This window comes from Nycticebus coucang, chromosome 14 (genome assembly GCF_027406575.1).
Source record: "Nycticebus coucang isolate mNycCou1 chromosome 14, mNycCou1.pri, whole genome shotgun sequence".
Classification (NCBI taxonomy): domain Eukaryota; kingdom Metazoa; phylum Chordata; class Mammalia; order Primates; family Lorisidae; genus Nycticebus; species Nycticebus coucang.
In genome coordinates, this window is record NC_069793.1 from 90,666,765 (window position 1) to 90,679,004 (window position 12,240).

Here is a 12,240-nt window from a genome sequence, read left to right on the forward strand (position 1 = left end):
TACGGGTTAAATTGTGTCCCCACCTAAAGTCATATGTTGAAGTTCTAACCTCTGGTACCTTAGAATGTGACTGTACTTGGGAGGTAGGGTTCTTAAAGAGTGAACAAATTAAAATGGAGTCATTAGATTGGACCCTAAACCAGTGCAACTGGTGTCCTTATAGGAAATTAGGCCACAGACATGTACAGAAGGACTTGTAAAGACAGGGAAAAGATGGCATCTACAGGCCAAGGAGATGGGCCTGTAAAGAAACCAGTCCCGCCGACAACAAAGCCTTGATCTCAAACTTGTATCCTCCAGAATGGTGAAAAAATAAATTAGTCATTTAAGCCACTATGGTACTTGTTTACAAAATAATCCCTCTATTAATTTGCTCTTAGCAACTGATACAGAAATTGTCAGTTGCCTCCAAATACTGACACTTTCTCTTCAGTAACAGGACACTACAGTTTATCTGGGAATATGCCCCCCAGCTAAAAGACTTTATTGCTCAGCCTTCCTTCCCGTTAGTTGTGATCATATGACACTAGGCACTAGTGATCATAGGCACTAGAATGAAAGTGGAAGTGTCACATGTAAGTCATAAGAAGTCACCTTCAAAGGGAGCTGGTGCTATCTTATTGATCTCTTTCCCCCCATCTTGCTGCCTGAAACTTGGTTTTGATGGAGGGAGCTCTAGCAGCTACACAGGTCTGTGAGGATAAGGGCACTACCCCTAGGATGGTAGACCAGAAAGCTAGAAGGAGCTTGAGGCCTAAAAACTGAAGCTGCTATACTAGACTAGTTTTAGGTACCTACCTTAAAATGTGTTTGCTATGGGAGAAATAAACTTTCGCATTTGCTTAAGCCATTGCAGGAAGTGGGGGAGTGGGGGAAGGTTCCTCTGTCACTTAAAGCCATTAAAAAAAGGAAGGGGAACTGAGGATATTGGCAAGTGAGTGGATGAAACGATGATCTTCAGACATATTCCAGGAAAGAGGGAGCGCTGAAGCCAAGAATGGGTTCAAAAGGAGGGGTCAAGGGCTTAGAGGTCTCCCCTTGACCACAGAGCAGGAATGTGGTGTTGAAATGGCAGGAGGCTTAGGAGGATGTGGTCAGAGTGGGGTGCTCAAATGAGAGGCCAGGATGTTGGAGGACTCATCTGTGGCATATCCAGGCCCCAAACCAAATGACTCATGGGGAGGAGGAGTGTGAGATACACCAGGCAAGCCATGGTGTCAGGGCGGGTTTAAATAAAGAAAGAAAAAAAGAAAGAAGGAAAGAAAGAAAGGCAGAGCTAAGAGATGTTTATTTAAAAACTACCACCAGCGGGTTCCACTTGACATTTTCAAACCCCTCTCTTAGTCACCCACAGCTCTTCCGATACCTCAGCCACAGGTGTTCTCTCACATCTGTACTGTTGTAAGACTATCTTCACCTAAAATATCCTCCCCCACTCTCCTATTAAGTAACACTTAGGGCAAATGCCACTTCTCTCTTAAATCCTCCCTGATTTTCTTGCGAGCCAGTCTCTCATCTTTACAACTGTATGACCACCCCTGTCTCACAATTTAGGCTGCCACAGTGAGGCGGCTGCCTGTATCTGTCTTCATTATTGCTCTGAATTTTTGAATCCCTAAAGTGTTCTCGTATGCAGCAGGTGCTACATATGCATACTGAATTGGATTCAGGTACAAGAAATACTGTGACTCTTTCCTAATGGGAGGTATGTTATTGCCTTTAGTCTGGACAGACAAATGTCTCTGGATGCCTTGCATGTGTCTTGGCCCTGAAAATTCTTACCCCATTTACATTCGCTACAGTTTCCAGCACATTTCATTTCATCATGTGACTTTTTGCAGCCCTCAGAAAGATCACTAGATAGGTCAAATAGCCACCAACAGCAAAGAAGTAAAATCTGGTCACTGACACTTAAATGACCCCATGCACAAGGGCAAATGGGTGACTTCATAATAAAAGTAAAGCAACATCAGTTTATTCACTATGACAATCCTGCAAGCTAATAGCTTTACAGGAAGATTTTTTTTTTCCTTTCCTTCCTTTTACTTTACTGTGTTCCTTATCTTGCTTTTGCAGCCATTAACACACAATCAGATCAGCTGTGCTCAAAAGGCCTTGAACCTGTGACTTTAATAATTATGTGAATGACCTTTCCAAACTCATCTGAAATCTGGTGGCAAGGTGGGAGGGAAAAACACATCCAATTTCCTGCCCTTTTTAGTACCTGCTTATCTTCCTTTCAGATAGCATTTAGAAATCATCTTTTATTACATTCCATCAAACGACTATTAGGAAACCAGGATATTAAGTAATGTTTTTCTCTTTTATATGTTTATTGCAAATAAAAGGGTACCAGTTATCAATCCATAAAGTCATTTTTTCCTGTGGTTTATATTTTCTTTCCTTAGTCCTTAGCTTAGCTGACTCAAATTGCTGCTCCCGTGTCCCACTGTAACTGTGAGAATGACAGATATTCCTCGGAGAGTTCCCACAGTCTGCAACTGGCAAACGTTCCTGAGAGAACCAACTCTTTAGTTACAGATTGATGATTTATTAATACTGTTTATTTGGAACTGCCAGTCACTAAGGACTGTTGGAATTAAAAATGAATTGGAGTTGTGTGGTCTTTGTCTATCAAACTAAAATCAAATTACTTAACCCTTAGAGTGACAGAAGATCTGGGGATAGAGTCAAGTTTCTGGCTCTAGGAATCAATAAAGGTTCAGATTTCACAGGAAAATGGTACATTATGGAATCGAGAAAATTAGCCTTGTCACCTGTCGGTTGCTTTCATATTGGTAAGAACAAAGACATATCTTCATATAAAGTGGTGTCCAAAGGTAAAAGATTCTGAAAGAACCTTAGAGATTGCATACCCTGCCATCAATTTGTAGAAGGGAGACTGAGCTCCACGAGGAACAGCTAGACCAAGGCCTGTGGATGTTCTGCCAAGACTAATGGTTTGACACTTCTTCATTTAATACTCTACATTTTCAGCATTTTTCCATAGTGCCAGCTATGAAAGAAAATGTTTTATTTACTCATTTACTTTTGCACTCAATGATGTGATCTATTTCTAGGCAAACAGGACCAATTTATTATTCACATTTGGAGTCCCAGCTAACTGGGATCATATGTCCAACTTTTCCAGAGCTGCAATAAAACCACGTAATCTGCCTCAACAGGGAAACTATACAAATTTGCAAGACTAAACAGCTAGCAAGCTATGGAGGCAGAACTTGGGCTCCTGATGCAAGCCAATGCTTTTCTCAATTTATCTTGCCACTTTTCAGCTGCCAAGAGTAACTTTCAGTTTATCACAGCAAAGATTATTCTCAATGTAGTTCAGTATTTTAATGATTGAAAACTAGGAACCTTTGAAGGCAAGGCAAATAACCAAGGGCGTGAACCAAGAGATAATACTAAAATTACTAAGATTTTTACTTGGATCAGTTTAAAATTGCCTAACACCCTTTAAATATTTCCCATGTACATAATCTTGACACTTGAATGAGCTGTTAATAAAGTAAGAAAACAGGCAGTTTTAACCAAAAAGTTGTCAACATCTCAGTATATTTAAAATGAAACTGTTACCTAAGACTGAATAATTTCTACATCTCACTTAATTACAACCACATCTCGACCTGTTATCTCAGTGAATTGAAAACATATGGCTCTAACCTTAACATCCTTATTTTGAACTCTCAGTCTTGAATTTCTAGAATTTTTATGTAATCATCACTCGCAAATTCCTATGGAGTGTTCTGCTGGAAATGTGAATGCTTTGCCCAATGGTTATCTTTTCCAATAGTGTTTTAACACGCATAGTGCTGCTTTTAAAGTTGACTTATGTAACAACGGACTTTCTAGAACATATCTATTTGAGATCTAATTCTACCTGATAGGTTTGATGACAACACTTACTATATAAATCTGTCACAGTGCACAGTCTCCTATACATGGTACGTGTGTTCGTAAATCACCATTGAGGAACTAAGCCCGTTCACCATATGTTATTGTCATGCCAGGATTAAATGAGTCCAGACAGCAACAAAACTCGCCCCCTAGAGAAAGATCAATTAAAAATTTTAAATGTGGGGCGGCGCCTGTGGCTCAGTCCGTAAGGCGCCGGCCCCATATACCGAGGGTGGCGGGTTCAAACCCGGCCCCGGCTGAACTGCAACCAAAAAATAGCCGGGCGTTGTGGCAGGTGCCTGTAGTCCCAGCTACTCGGGAGGCTGAGGCAAGAGAATCGCTTAAGCCCAGGAGTTGGAGGTTGCTGTGAGCTGTGTGAGGCCACGGCACTCTACCGAGGGCCATAAAGTGAGACTCTGTCTCTACAAAAAAAAAAAATTTTAAATGTATTTACATATGTTTCGTAGAATGATTTCATCTGAGGTTGGAGATTTAGGTGTGAAACATTGGTAGCATGCATGCCATTAGGATTTTATGCATTTTAAAATTTTGTACAAAAATTTTCAATAACTTTGAAACTGCATATGTAGTGACTTACTTTTATACTATCCTTGATGCATCTCTTTCTCTAACTCCAAAAATCTCACCTCAAACCTTTGGCCTCCTCATTGACTTCTTCCAAACCTTCCATTTCAATCTGTCAGACATTTAAAAAATCCCTCAAATCGGGTGGTGCCTGTGGCTCAGTGAGCAGGGCGCCAGCCCCATATACTGAGGGTGGTGGGCTCAAATCCGGCCCCGGCTAAACTGCAACAACAACAACAACAAAATAGCCAGGCGTTGTGGCCGGCGCCTGTAGTCCCAGCTACTGGGGAGGCTGAGGCAAGAGAATCACCTAAGCCCAAGAGCTGGAGGTTGCTGTGAGCTGTGGCACCACAGCACTCTACCAAGGGTGGACAAAATAAGACTCTGTCTCTGAAAAAAAAAATCCCTCAAATCCACTTCTTTCATTTTATTTCATCTGCCACAATGATAGCATCTCTATTATTATTGAACTAATTCAGCTATCTTGCCTCTGCTGCAAATAACACAAGAGTATCTTTAAAATGTGTGTGTGTAATCGATGTTCCATTAGCTTTGGGGATGTCTCCAAGGTCTGCTTTTTACAGGCTCTGCTGCATGCACTTGACCCAGTCATTTGTCTACCATCCCCAAGCCTCACTCCTGATTTCCAAATCATTCCTCTGCCCTTCAGCCTGATGTGTATTTCAGACTTTTAATATGATGGTTGAGTCCAGCTCTATCTCTTAAGTAGCCTATTTGATTTCTTCGATTCTGTATTCCACAGCCTCTGGGTCCAGTCCTGGTTTCTAGAACTTTAACCCCAAAATAGCTCCTGACATTCAACCACCTACATAAAGGACATTTAACAATCACGGGAGGTAACCACCCAGGCAGTCACAGTATAATCCCTTAGTTAACTTTGGCTTTTTCTTCCTTTTCACCATAACCTGGGTGATCTCCATAAATGTCTCTGAAATTTATTTCCACTAACGTCTCTGAAATTTATTCCCACTAACTTTGTGCATAATGAACACTTGTTGATGGAATTAAATCATTTATCGACATAATAGGTATATATATAATGCTCAAGGGGAAGCAAAAATAAACTGATATAGCAAAAGAATTATAAGCCTCAGGCCACATATGTGTAGGCATTCAGAGCCCCTGAGGGGCTCTGCCAGGCTGTACTGAAAGAATGGCTTTATCGTCATAGTGTTTTATGAAGTAGTGTCTGTTGCTGTATGTTCAAGTTTCGGAAACACAGTTCTTTCACAGTGATATTTGAGTGCTAGCATGATTAAGATGCCCTACCAAAGCTATTCTGCTGAAGCAGAAAAAATTACAATAATTTGCCAATGACCATGGAAATAAGGCTAATTAAAAAGCTGGTGGACTCTAAGCACAGAGTTTGAGCAAAGTAAGAGGACTTCTCTGTGAGTTGTGACTACCAAGTCATGGTAGATTGGTCCGTTCCCCTTGTCTTCTCAAAATATTGTTGTATATTTAGGACACATCAAGAAGATAAAAACCATTTCTTTTGGGTAGTGTCAGAGAAAAATTAATTTTATTATTACTCTCCAATTGTACAAGATGCTTTGTGAGTTATAAAAATATTCAGTGCGAGCTTTTATAATGCAGAGGGTTTGCCATCATATGGCTTCATGGCCCTATGTAACAATTTCCAGAAACAATTTTTATTTCATTAATTATATATTTAAGTTGATGATTTTCTTCGGACTTTAGGAAGGCATCTTAGCCTCATTAGTCACATATTTACAAATCATAATTTAGAAGGTGACAACAGAAGTATTTTTTTAAGTATCTAGCCATTCTAGTGGGAGGCCTTATTCTTCCAAACTCAGAATTTATCTTCAAATTCAGAAACATATCCTGGGGCAGCGCCTGTGGCTCAAGGAGTAAGGCACCGGTCCCATATGCTGGAGGTGGTGGGTTCAAACCCAGCCCCGGCCAAAAACCAAAAAAAAAAAAAAAAAAAAAGAAACATATCCTATCTACATGTGTGCACAACTTTTATGCTACACAAGGTTTGTAATTATATGGCTTCCTGACCCTGTGTAACAATTTCCAAGAACACAATTCTTTTCCAGAGAATTGATACAGGAGAAAATTGTCTCTGATGCCCACTGTTCCCGTACGGCGGGGACATAGAAGACCACATGCACGGTGTGTTTGTTCATTTTCATGCTCTCTCCCAGTGAGCACCAGAGACACAGTTCCATCTTTGCTTTCGAAGTCACTCTCTCAGGACATCACACAAATTGGAAAAAAAACTCCATTGAGATGGGGAAGGAGAGGGTGAAATTACAGGGAAAGGGTATTATTCGAATAGCGTTTGTAAAGAACATTTCCTGTACCTACGCCTTCTAGGTACTGTTAGCTAGTTTTTAATTAACTCTGTAACGGTATTTATCACAAAATAATTTATTGGGAAGTGCAAATATTCCAACTTCACTCCTGTGTTGTAAATCTAGAAATGCTATTTAAATATATAATTATATATATGTGTGTGTGCATATATATATATATAAATTTATTCTCAATGTATGTGTGTAATCAGTGTGGTTCTAAATTGTCTCATAATCATTCCCTGTTGCCTTGGGTAACTCAAGGCCCTTCATTATATCTAAACATTTTCTATTTTACCTGACCGTGGAGATTTTCATTCTTGTTTGATTTGGTCCTCTTTGCATTCGTTGCCATGGCTGTATGCTTGATTTTCACTAGTACAGTCGTAGGTACGTGGGGGAATTTGCTGCAATTAGATTTAATGTATTTCTTGTATAAGTGAAACATGTTAGGTATCTGTGTGCACATAAGTATATGCGTGTGTAGGAATGAATGGTTAAGTCCACTGAAAGAGCATTCAGACAAAATACGTTAAGGCCTAAACTCGCTGTCTGCCATTCTGATTTTTCTTCCTCTTTTTTATTTACAATGTAACAGAGCAGCACCTCTCTTTTTGTTGGTAGTTATTCAACGCGGGATGGGTTCCATGTCAAATGTTTATAATGGTATTTTTTTTTAGTCTGAAAAAAGTTCTAGCTAATAGCCAATAGATACAAAAATGATGATACTCAGTAAGAAAAGTGTCCGCTGCTGTTTTATAGTACAAAAAAGGTAAGGTAATTTTGTTCATTATTTCCCTACTTTTAGGGGAACAATTGAATCGGTCTACATTACAATCTTTGAAGTGTTTTATTTGTGATCATTTTCTCAAAGGAAGGTTCCTTATGAGATCAGGTCACTTGTTTTATACATCCCGACAGAGAAAGCCAACCTTCCCAACACTTCGGAAAGAAGCACACACATCAGTATTTCCTATACAGACACACGGAGGAAGGACATCTTCCCAGCTCCACTACATTGAAACAAAGCCTGCATATAACGGACACAGGCGTGCTTTTTTCTCATTTTAATACATCTACAATTTTTACTGCGGTCAATGGTGCCTTCTCGTTTCTTAGGCAAGGTTTTCTTTCTAACCAATCCTTAAAATAATGGTATGTCCTGCAATCAGGGAGTATCGTGGATGTGAGGAATTAAAGTAAGAATAAAGTGATGTACATTAAACGCTAGTTTAGATATCAAGCCAGTTAGAACCTGCCTAATCACATGTTCTTCCTCCATTTATATTTGAAATCTGAGTTCATAAATAAAAGATTTTTCCTATAGTACCGGGAAGATCTTAAGATAAATGATGTTGACTATATGTTTTTATCTTAGAAAATTAGAAACTATTATTCTAGCATCAGCACTCCCAGTTAACTCTAACCACGCCATCTGTGAGAGTCCACACAAACGCTTTTTATAAGAAAGACTCAATTTTTTTTTTTTAATTTCAGGTTAATGTGAGGTTACAAACAATGGGTCATCATATTTGAATTTGTTAGACAAAGTCCCTCTCGTACTTGTGTCCTGCACCCAAGAGGTGAGCCATACACCCCTACATTGTGCCCATTAAGTGGGAGCACCCCAACCCCCTCCTGGTTCATACAATAGTCCTATTTTTAAGTTTTTGCTAAATGACATACTGTTTTGCAAATGACCAGTCCAATTTTTGTGTCCACTACTAGAGTATAAGGATTCCTTTCTTTAAATTTTTTAACGGAGTGTTTTGACACATTCAATGAAAAAATACGGAATGCTTCACGAATTTGCGTGTCATCCTTGCTCAGGGGCCATGTTAATCTTCTCTGTATTGTTCCGATTTTAGTACATGTGTTGCCAAAACGAGCACAAGGGTTCCCTTTTATACACATCCTTGCCAACATGCATATTTTTTCTTTTTTTAAAAGCCATCCTAACACATATGAGATGATGTGTCTCAATTTTTTTTTTATTACATCATAGCAGTGTACATTAATGCAATTATGGGGTACACTGTGCTGGGTTTATACACCATTTGAAATACTTTCATGAAACTGAGTAACATAGCCTTCACCACATTTTCTTAGTTATTGTGTTAAGACATTTATATTCTACCAACGTGCAGCCTCCAGGGTGTTGTCTTCCAAGTGTGGACAGTCGAATTGACACCAGCAGACGTTACACGTGCTCGTGGTGACTTGGTGAGGCAGGAAAGAAAAAAAAAAGACATTTATATTCTATACTTAGTAGATTTAACATGTACCCTCAATGTGGTTTTAATTTTTTTTCTTCTCTCTTTTTTTTTTTTTTTTTTTTTTTTGTGGTTTTTGGCCGGGGCTGGGTTTGAACCCGCCACCTCCAGCATATGGGACCGGCGCCCTACTCCTTGAGCCACAGGTGCCGCCCAATGTGGTTTTAATTTTAATTTTTCTGATAATTGGTGATGCGGATCCTGTTTACACATACCCACTGGCCATTTGTAGGTCTCCGTGCGTGTTCATGCCCATTGCCCTTTCTTTAAACGAGGTTATATTTTTCTTGTTATTGAGTTTATTTCCTTATGTCATTTGGATATTAAATCCTTATCACATACAAGCTTTACAAATATTTTCTCCCACTGGATAGGTTGTCTCCTCAATCCATTGATCGTTTCCTTTGCTGGGCAGGATCTCTGTACTTTAAAGCAATCACATTTGTCTATTTTTGCTTTTGTTGCTGTGTTTTGGAAGTCATATTCAAAATACCTTTGCCAAGGCCAATCAGCAAGGTATTGATTATGTTTTGTTTTAGTATTTTACACTTTAAGGTCTTAAGTTTAAGTCTTTAATCCATTTGGTGTTGGTTTTTGTATACACAGAGAGATAAAGATACAATTTTATTGTTCTGCATGTGGATACTCAGTTTCCCCAACACTATTTATTGAAAACTGTCCTTTTCTCATTGTGTATGCTTGACACCTTTGTCAGAGATCAGTTGACAGTTGTGTGGATTTATTTCTTGGGTTTCATTTCTGTCCCAGTGGATGATATGCTGGGTTTTGCACCAGTACTGCGCGATTTTGATTAGTGTAGCTTTAGTAGACTTAGAGATCAGTTAATATAAAGTCTCAAGTTCGTTCTTCTTGTTAAAGATTGCGTTGGCTAATGAGGGTCTTTTGTAGTTCCATATGAATTTTCTCTGTTTTCTGATGACATGATCTTATGTATAGAAAACCCTGAAGATTACATCAGTACAATTTGTTTATGAAAAAATCAACACTGCTTCTATACACTAACAACAAATTATCTGAAAAATAAAACAAAAGAATACCGTTTGTAATAGTATCAAAAACATAAAATGCATTGGAATAAATTTAACTAAGGAGGTGAAAGATCTGTACGTTGAAAATTATAAAATATTAATAAGAGAAATCAAAAAAGACACAGATGGGGCACCGCCTGTGTGGTTCAAGGAGTAGGGTGCCAGCCCCATATACCAGGGGTGGTGAGTTCAAGCCCAGCCCTAGCCAAAACTGCAGAAAAAAAAAAACCACACACAGCTAAACATACCTATGTTTAAAGGATATCCTGTGATATCCTGTGTTCATGGACTGAAATAATTAACGTTGTAAAAATGTCCATATTATCCAAAGAGAATTACAAATTTAATGTAAGCCCTATCAAAAAATCCAGTTTTATACCTTATAATTTCTTCTGTGACAATTTAGTTATTTAGAAGTATGCTATTTGTTTTCCAAATATTGCAGAATTTTCTAATATTTTTAATTTCAATTTTTATTTCTTTGTGATCAGATAACAAACTTCATGTGATTTAAACTTTTTAAATTAATGGAGACTTATTTTAAGACACAGAATTTGGTATCTTTTATAGATGTTTCACGTGCTGTGGGAATTCGTTGGAACCTATTCTTGTATACTACTGCTATTGAGTGGACTATTCTAAAAATGACAAGTAGATCAAGTTGGTTGAGAGTGTTGCTCAAATATTCTGTAGTCTTAGGAATTTCTCTCTATTGCTTCCATAAATTACCAAGAAAAGAGTATTTAAATTTTTGAGTCAGCTCAAGCACCACCATTGCCCCACCTAGAACTTGTACGGAGCCTGGGAAGCTCTCATCCTCGCTGCTCCGGATCACGGAGGAGGGACCAGGAGGGACCCGGGTGGGGGTTGCTGATCAACCTGGTGCAAAGACTTTTCCTTTTATTCTTCTGCACCCTACTAGCCTTCCTGTTCCCAATTCTGCAAGGCAGGGAGGACTTTACATTTAAAGTAGATATCTTTCTTTTTTTAACTTTTCATTAGTATAGGTACATATCTATTTATAGGCCAGGCTGGTCTAAACTCTCCCTCGATGGACACTTGCAGAATTCTACCCTGTGTTATGTTCCCTTGTGACAAGGTGGCCCTGAGTTCCAATTCAAAGTCTCACCATCACTTCACTCTGCCTTCCCTGGGTGCATCACTTCTCTCTGCACCTGGTGCTGGTGCAGCGCTGGGGGGGTAGCAGGGAGGTGGCATAAGCTGGAGACACGGTCTTTCCTGCTCCTTTCAGGGCCTCTTTCCCTGGTACAAGGATGAAACCCAGCACTGTGATCACTCACCTGACTTCTTTTTGGTTAATTGTGTATTGTATTATTCCATTTTGTTTCCTTTGGTTTGTGAGATAGAGAATTACTTCCCCATATAGTATGAAGCCCATAGTAGAATGATGTTTTTAAATAATAAGAAAATCTTTATATTTATTCATGTAGTTTACATTTCATTTTCGTGCTCTTTATGCTTTGTTTTGATCAATGTTTTCATCTGATGTTATTTTTTTTTTGCCCGAAGTAATTCTTACATTATTTTAATGTAGGCCAACTAACATACATTAATTCAATATTCGCATTTGTTATCTAATGCAAAATAATTATCAAATATACTATCACTGAGCAAAAATTCTAGATGGACAGATATTTGAGTTAGTTCTTTAACCATTTCATTCTACTACCTTCTAACTGCATAATTTTTGACAAGAAATTAGCTGTTATTTTATACTTATTTCTGTGTACCTAATGTGACTTTTTTTTTTTTAACTTAACAATAGGGGGAAGTGGGAAAGGGAGTGGGGTGGGTAGAGGGAGGGGGATCGGTGGGATCACACCTGTGGTGCATATTACAGGGGTATTTGCGAAACTTGGTAAAGGTAGAATGTAAATGTTTTGGCACAGTAACTGAGACAACGCCGGAAAGGCTATGTTAACCACTGTGATAAAAATGTGTCAAATGGTTTATGAAGCGAGTGTATGATACCCCATGATCATATCAATGTATACAGTTATGATTTAATAAAAAAAAAAAAGAAATGATGGAAACGTTCTACATCTTGATTGT

General features: G+C 38.7%; 1 protein-coding gene and 1 non-coding gene across 2 annotated transcripts in view; one reads left to right on the forward strand and one right to left on the reverse strand.

Moving 5' to 3' along the window:
- The window catches only part of CNTN5 (contactin 5), a 1,447,249-nt gene that overhangs the window by 1,089,833 nt on the left and 345,176 nt on the right, over positions 1-12,240 (forward strand). The gene's annotated exons all lie outside the window — the stretch shown is intronic.
- Positions 8,631-8,737, reverse strand: LOC128566128 (U6 spliceosomal RNA). Its single transcript, XR_008374424.1, has one exon. It is a non-coding gene; the product is annotated as a U6 spliceosomal RNA (small nuclear RNA).